Source organism: Carcharhinus amblyrhynchos, chromosome 5, assembly GCF_965287045.1.
Source record: "Carcharhinus amblyrhynchos chromosome 5, sCarAmb.v2.hapA, whole genome shotgun sequence".
Taxonomy (NCBI): domain Eukaryota; kingdom Metazoa; phylum Chordata; class Chondrichthyes; order Carcharhiniformes; family Carcharhinidae; genus Carcharhinus; species Carcharhinus amblyrhynchos.
The window spans coordinates 120,922,466-120,931,324 of NC_137328.1; positions in this window are offsets into that span (position 1 = coordinate 120,922,466).

Consider the following 8,859-nt stretch of genomic DNA (forward strand, 5'->3'; position numbering starts at 1 on the left):
CCTACATATTTTACTCACTAATCCCTCTAACCTAAGCATCCTAGTACACTAAGGGGCAACTTTAGCACGGCCAATCAACCTAATCTGCACATCTTTGGACTGTGGGAGGAAACCGGAGTACCTGGAGGAAACCCACGCAGACATGAGGAGAATGTGCAAACTCCACACAGACAATGACCCGAGCCAGGAATCGAACCCAGGTCCCTGGAGCTGTGAAGCCGCAGTGCTAACCACTGTGCTACCGTGCCGCCCTAATGGTGGGCTGAATGGTCTCTTGCTCTGCTGGAAGATTCTATCAGTAAGCGCATCAAGGGCTGTGGAGGTAAGGCAGGAGCGTGGAGGCGAGGATTATCACATCTGATCAGCCATGATCTCAGTGAATGACTGAGTAGACGCAATGGGCCAGATGGCCTACTTCTGCTGCTGTATCTTTGGGTCTACTTTAAGTCAAGCTAATGGAGCAAATGGAAGAGCCCTCTGAGGTGCGTCCACGCTGTCTGCATCCCCGGGGTGAGCTATTAGAGAGAATGAGTCAGTACAGTTTGAACAGAGTTATCCAAAATCTGAAACACAACGCGAGAGCCTGTGACTGGACACAGTTTTACCATCAAGTTGGTCCAATTTTACCATCAGGTTGAGCCCGTTTTCGGGCGCAAAAACTTGGTAAAAGTCAGGCCTGATGGCCATTTGCACGCATTTGAATGGACTTAGCAGGCTGTGCACCCAATCTTACCGGCACTCCCCACTTTATCATCGCGTTCGCTCATCCAGAACCGGCACGAAGCCAACATGCTCCGCAGAAACCCGACTCGGGCGCTCCAGTCAGTGAGGAGGTAAGTGCCGATGGTTCTCTGCTAGAGATCGGTGGATGGGAAGGGAGAGGGGTTCCGCTGCCTCTCTGCCTGAGATCAGTGAGGGGGAAAGGGGGGTCTGCTGCCACTCTGTCTGTGATCAGTGAGGGGGAAGGGGGGGGTCCGCTGTCACTCTGCCTGAGATCAGTGAGGGGGAAAGGGGGGGGGTCCGCTGTTTCTCTGTCTGTGATCAGTGAGGGGGAAGGGGGGGGGTCCGCTGCCACTCTGTCTGTGATCAGTGAGGGGGAAGGGGGGGGGTCCGCTGCCACTCTGTCTGAGATCAGTGAGGGGGAAGGGGGGGGGTCCGCTGCCACTCTGTCTGTGATCAGTGAGGGGGAAGGGGGGGGGGGGGGTCCGCTGTCACTCTGTCTGAGATCAGTGAGGGGGAAAGGGGGGGGTTCGTTGCCACTCTGTCTGAGATCAGTGAGGGGGAAAGGGGGGGGGGTCCGCTGTCTCTCTGTCTGTGATCAGTGAGGGGGAAGGGGGGGGGTCCGTTGCCACTCTGTCTGAGATCAGTGAGGGGGAAGGGGGGGGGGGGGGTCCGCTGTCACTCTGTCTGAGATCAGTGAGGGGGAAGGGGGGGGGTCCGCTGTCACTCTGTCTGAGATCAGTGAGGGGGAAGGGGGGGGTCCGCTGTCACTCTGCCGGAGATCAGTGAGGGGGAAGGGGGGGGTCCGCTGCCACTCTGCCTGAGATCAGTGAGGGGGAAGGGGGGGGTCCGCTGTCACTCTGTCTGAGATCAGTGAGGGGGAAGGGGGGGTCCGCTGTCACTCTGTCTGTGATCAGTGAGGGGGAAAGGGGGGGTCTGCTGCCACTCTGCCTGAGATCAGTGAGGGGGAAGGGGGGGGTCCGCTGCCACTCTGCCTGTGATCAGTGAGGGGGAAAGGGGGGGTCCGCTGCCACTCTGCCTGCGATCAGTGAGGGGGGAAAGGGGGGGGTCCGCTGCCACTCTGCCTGAGATCAGTGAGGGGGAAGGGGGGGGGTCCGCTGCCACTCTGCCTGAGATCAGTGAGGGGGAAGGGGGGGGTCCGCTGCCACTCTGCCTGAGATCAGTGAGGGGGAAGGGGGGGGTCCGCTGCCACTCTGCCTGAGATCAGTGAGGGGGAAGGGGGGGGGTCCGCTGCCACTCTGTCTATGATCGAAGGGATAAGGAGGGGGAAGGGGCCCATGTTTGGTCTGGACAGCACGATTCGGAATTGCTGATATTTTCTCAGGCAGAGAGCGTATGGGGGCGCCTGGGAACGGGTCTAAAAGTCGGATCTGAAACATTCCCAGTTTCAGGTCCACCCAGCATTTAGAATCAAAATGGCAAAATCGGACCCAGTATCTGTTATTTGAATTTGGAACTTAGAACAGACTATAATTTTGTGCTCCATGGAACATGGAAGGGAGAGGCCCTTTGGCCCACGATGTTGTGCTGGACACGGTACCAAATTCTGTCTGCCCTTGGTCCATATCCCTCATTCATGCTTTATTGGGAAGCCCTTTTAAATACCCCCATCGTATCTGCCTGCACCACCACCCCTGGCAGCGCGTTCCAAACACCTACAGAACAGGACGTGAATAAAGTTCTGGTTGAAGCGAGCAAGATGTGTGGATGGTTTAAGGGCGGGCTGGGGTAAAACCTCTCCAGAGTTCTTGGCAGGAAAGTCAGTGTCACAACGAGGAGGTTGTACGAGCTATCAGGAGAGGTTGAATAAACTGGGATTGTTCTCCCTGGAAAGACGGGGGCTGAGGGGGGGCGACCTGATACAAGTTTATAAAATTATGAAGGGGATGGATAGGGTGAACAATTGGAAGTTTTTTTTCCCAGGGCAGAAAGGACAATTACAAGAGGGCAGAAGTTTAAGGTAAGAGATGGAAAGGTTCTGTGGAGATGAGCAGAAGGTGTTTTTTTACACAGAGGTGGGCTGGGGTCCTGGAATGCACTGCCAAGTGAGGTGGTTGAGGCAGATACGTTAGCCACATTTAAGACTTATCTGGATAGGCACATAGACGAATGAGGGAATAGAGGGATACAGGGATACAGGGGGCTGTTCTAGATAGGACATGTGATCAGCACAGCCTTGGAGGACCTGTTCCTGCGCTGTTTTTTGTTCTTTCATTCTTTAAGACAAGGGGGTAGGAAACAATTCCTTCTGGAGTTCCCCTCCAAATCTCACTGCCATTCCTTCACTGTTGCTGGGTCTAAATGGAAGTCCCTCCCTAACAGCACTGTGGGTGTACTGACACAGTAAGAAGTCTCGCAGCGCCAGGTTAAAGTCCAACAGGTTTACTTGTAGAAAACACCACTAGCTTTCGGAACGCTGTTCCTTCGTCAGGTGGGCACGGTAGCGCAGCGGTTAGCACTGCTGCTTCACAGCTCCAGGGTCCTGGGCTCGAATCCTGGCTCGGGTCCCTGGCTGTGTGGAGTTTGCACATTCTCCTCGTGTCTGCGTGGGTTTCCTCTGGTTTCCTCCCACGGTCCAAAGATGTGCGGGTTAGGTTGATTGGCCGTGCTAAGAAATGGCCCCTTAGTGTCCAGGGATGCGTAGGTTAGAGGGATTAGCAGGTATAATATGTAGGGATATGGGGTAGGGCCTGGGTGGGATTGTGTTAGACACAGACTCGATGGGCTGAAGGGCCTCTTTCTACACTGTAGGGTTGGGAATATTTTGTATGGGTGGGAATTCTACACCACGGGGATTGCAGCAGGTTCAAGATGGTCATCACCTTGTCCAGGGTAACTAGGAATGGAACCTTCAGGGATTCTCACACCCCTTGAATGAATGGGAAAAGGATGTATTACTCAAACGTTCCCCATTGTTCAGTCAGGGTTGCATCTGATTATTATGTGATACTTATCTCCCTTTCATAAGAACGTAAGAACATAAGAAATAGGAGCAGGAGTAGGCCATCTGGCCCTTCGAGCCTGCCCCGCCGTTCAATAAGATCATGGCTGATCTGTCGTGGCTCAGTTCCACTTTCCCGCTTTCTCCCCATAACCCTTAATCCCCTTGCCTACCAAAACCTATCTACCCGCGTCTTAAATATATTTAGTGAGGCAGCCCCCACCACATCAACGGGCAGAGAATTCCAGAGATTCACCACCCTTTGAGTGAAGAAGTTCCTCCTCAACTCCGTTCTAAACTGCCCCCCCTTTATCTTGAGGCTGTGCCCTCTAGTCCTACTGTCCTTTCTGAGTGGGAAGAATCTCTCTACCTCTACCCTATCCAGCCCATTCATCATCTTATACGTCTCTATAAGATCCCCCCTCATCCTTCTAAACTCCAACGAGTACAGACCCAGTCTATTTAGTCTCTCTTCATAGTCCAACCCCCTCATCTCCGGTATCAGCCTAGTGAACCTCCTCTGCACTCCCTCCAAGGCCAAAATATCCTTGCGCAAGTGCGATGACCAAAACTGCACACAGTACTCCAGCTGCGGCCTCACCAGTGCCCTGTACAGTTGCAGCAAGACCTCCCTACTTTTATATTCAATCCCCCTCGCTATGAAGGCCAGCATCCCATTCGCCTTCCTGACCACCTGCTGCACCTGCAGACTGGATTTTTGCAACTCATGCACAAGGACCCCCAGGTCCCTCTGCACCGTAACATGCTGCAGCTTTTCGCCCTTTAAATAGTAATCCCTCCTACTATTATTTCTGCCAAAGTGGATAGCCTCACACTTGCCAACATTGTACTCCATCTGCCAGGTCCTCGCCCACTCGCTCAGCCTATCCAGATCCCTCTGCAGACTTTCCACACCTTCCGCACTTTTCCACTTATCTTTGTGTCATCAGCAAATTTTGACACCCTACACTCAGCCCCTTCCTCTAGACCATCTATATAAATGGTAAATAGCTGAGGCCCCAGCACCGATCCCTGCGGCACTCCACTAGTCACCAACCGCCAATCCGAATAGCACCTATTGATACCAACTCTCTGCCTCCTATTAGACAGCCAATCCTCTATCCACGCTAACACCCTACCCCCAACTCCATGCCCCCTAAACTTCTGAAGCAACCTTTTGTGTGGCACCTTATCAAACGCCTTCTGAAAATCGAGAAACACCACATCCACTGCTTCCCCTCTGTCCACTGCGCTAGTCACATCCTCTTAGAATTCCAATAAATTTGTCAAATACGACTTCCCCTTAACAAAAGTTGTGTTTGACAAATTTATTTCTTTTACAATTGTAAAAGAGTGGAGCTGTTACTTGTGAAAGCGATAGTCACTCATCTTTATTTAGCGCCTTTAACATTGCAAAAATAATCTAAAGGCACATCATAGGATCAACATTAAACAGGAACCAGCACTGAACTGTCAAAAACAGAGGCTGCCAGAGCAGGTCAGAGGCTAAAAATACTGTGGCGAGTAACTCACCTCCTGACTCCCCAAAGCCTATCCAGGAGTCAGGAGTGTGATGGAATACTCCCCACTTGCCTGGATGAGTACAGCTCCAACAACACTCAAGAAACTCAACACCATCCAGTACAAAACAGCCCGTTTGATTGACATCACATCTACAAATATCCATTCCCTCTACCACCGATGCTCAGTAGCGGCAGTGTGTACTATTGACAAGGTGCACTGCAACAATTCACCAACAATCCTTAGATAGCACCTTCCAAACCCATGACCACTTCCATCTCGGAAGACAAGGATGGTAGATACACGGGAACACCATCATCTGCAAATTCCCCTCCAAGCCACTCACCATCCTGACGTGGAAATACATCGTCGTTCCCTCACAGTCGTTGGGTCAAGATCCTGGGATTTCCCCCTCCGATGGCATTGTGGGTCAACCCACAGCATGTGGACTGCAGCGATTCAAGATGGCAGCTCACCGTCACCTTCACAAGGGCAACTAGGGATGGGCAATAATTGCTGGTCGAGCCAGCAGCACCCATGTCCCATGAATGAATGATAAAAACAAGATGACAGGGAAGAAAACAAAAAGGTTTTTTATTCTTTCGTGGGATGTGGCCAGCATTTATTGCCCATCACTAATTGCCCTTGAACTGAGAGGCTCACTTGGCTTTTTCAGAGGGGTTGAGAGTCAACCCCATTGCTGTGGCTCTGTAGCCACATGTAGGCCAGACCGGGTAAGGATGGCAGATTTCCTTCCCTAAAGTTCACTAGTGAACCAGATGGGCTTTTGGTCATCATTACTGAGAATAGTGCTGTCATTCCAGATTTTAGGAATTGGATTTAAATTCCACCAGCTGCCATATGAATTCATGGCTCCAGGAAATTATCCTGGGTATGTGGGTTTGCAGTCCAGTGACATGAATTTTATGTCACCATACCCCCAACCCCCTCCCCCCACCCCCACCTCCTTCAGCAAAGCAGGCAGCTTCTAAGAAACAATTAAGGAGTGGTGGGAAAGTTTAGGAAAGGAATTCCAGCGCCTCCGGCACAAGTGGAAGGTCCCACGTTAGTCAACGGTGAGGCAATTAAAATCAGGAGATGTGCAGGGGGCCAGAATGGGTCTAAGGTGGTAGTTAGCACTGCTGCCTCACAGCGCCAGGGACCCGGGTTCGATTCCTGGCTTGGGTCACTGACTGTGCTGAGTCTGCATGTTCTCCCCGTGTCTGCGTGGGTTTCCTCCGTGTGCTCCAGTTTTCTCCCACACTCCAAAGACGTGCTGGTTAGGGTGCATTGGCCGTGCTAAATTCTCCCTCAGCGTACCCGAACAGGGGCCGGAGTGTGATGACTCAGGGGATTCTCACAGTAACTTCATTGCAGTGTTAATGTAAACCTACTTATGACACCCATAAATAAATACATTTAAAGGTCAGAGATTATGAAAACTTGTAGAACATAAAACATTACAGTGCAGTACAGGCCCTTCAGCCCCTTGATGTTACGCCGACCCGTGAAACCAATCTAAAGCCCATCGAGCCTACACTATTCCAATATTATCCATATGTTTATCCAATGACCATTTAAATGCCCTTAATGTTGGCAATTTAGAGTCAGAAGAAGTTACAGGGTTGAAGTAACAATGAGGCTAAGGTGCTGGAGACGATTTAAAAACATGGATGACAATTTTAAAACTGGAAAGAGATTGGATCCGGGCTAAAACCCGGGACAAAGCAGCAGAACCAGAATCTGTCACGCTGTTAAACTTTCCAAATGTATTTGTAAACAGGAAAAAAAGCTGTTGCTTACAAATTTCAGAGCATAACGGGCTGGATTCTCCCATCTCGCCCGTGGCTGGGATTCTCCAACCTCGCCCGTGGCTGGGATTCTCCAGCCCCGCTGCAGCAAATGGCTGAGCGCCAAATTCTCCGTCCTCGCTGGCAGCGGCAGCGAATGGCTGGAGAACTCCGGCCAGTGTCTACCTCTGGATACGACTCCACGTTTGGACAACACTTGCCAAACAACCCCGAGTACGCAGAGGAATAAATAGCGCCAGTTGGGCCTACCGTGTGGCTCAGGAGCCATGTATACAGCACACACAGCGACCAGTCCTCTGCAGGCAAAAGGAACATGTCCAGGTTTAGTGCCTTTTGTGAATTACACAAAATCATGGTGGACAATGGTTCCTGGTGCACTCTCCATGGCAATGACTCAACCAATCAGAGCCCACTTGTCAACCAATCAGCACCCATTCTCATGCAGTATAAATTGTTGCTACCTTTGACATTTGATATTCTAGCATCTGTCCTGATGAGTGCAAGATGTAAAGCTTTGAAAGCCTATCTCTTTATCGAGAATTCTCAAACAGGAAGATTACTGAAAGTTTCTAAGCTTTTCGCATCCATGATTATGGTAAATGTCTAGCTCTTCAATACCTGTTGTTGTATCTCAGGATTTTCCCACTTGCCCACTATATATTGAGTGGCAAATCAGCTGAAACCCCAAAGTGACGATAAATCCTGGGGGAAGACAAAGAACAAAGCACAGTACAGCACAGGCCCTTCAGCTCCCCAAGCTAATCCCAATTGCCCGCATTTGGCCCATATCCCTCTATACCCATGTTACCCATGTAGCTGTCTAAATGCGTTTCAAAGGACAAAATTGTACCCGCCTCTACTACTACCTCTGGCAGCTTGTTCCAGACACTCACTACCCTCTGTGTGAAATAATTGCCTCTCTGGACACTTTTGTATCTCTCCCCTCTCACCTTAAACCTACGGCCTCTAATTTTAGACTCACTACCTTTGGGTCTAGTCAGCAACCCATACTTAGAACATAGAACATTACAGTGCAGTACAGGCCCTTCGGCCCTCGATGTTACGCTGACCAGTGGAACCAATCTAATGACCCTCTAACCTAAACTATTCCAATGTTATCCATATGCCTATCCACTGACCATTTGAACGCCCTTAAAGTTGGCGAGTCCACAACTGCTGCAGGCAGGGCATTCCACACCCTTACTACCCTCTGAGTAAAGAACCTACCTCTGACATCCGTCCTATAATTACCACCCCTCAATTTAAAGCCATGTCCCCTCGTGTTAGCCATCACCATCCGAGGTAAAAGGCTCTCACTGTCCACCCTATCTAACCCTCTGATCATCTTGTATGCCTCAATTAGGTCACCTTGTAACCTTCTTCTCTCCAATGAAAATAACCTCAAGTCCCTCAGCCTTTCCTCATAAGACCTTCCCACCACACCAGGCAACATCCTGGTAAACCTCCTCTGCACCCTTTCCAATGCCTCCACATCTTTCTTATAATGCGGCGACTAGAACTGTACACAATACTCCAAGTGCGGCCGCACCAGAGTTTTGTACGGTTGTAACATGACCTCACGGCTCCAAAATTCAATCCCTCTACCAATAAAAGCTAGCACACCGTATGCCTTCTTAACAACCTTATCAACCTGGGTGCCAACTTTCAGGGAGCTATGCACATGTACCCTGAGATCCCTCTGCTCGTCAACACTACCAAGAGTCCTTCCATTAGCCCTATATCCTGTACTCCTGTTACTCTTACCAAAGGATACTTCATCCTTGCACATCTACAGATTTACCTCTTGTGTTTTACCCTTTTCAATCTTTATGGTGAGAACCTCTA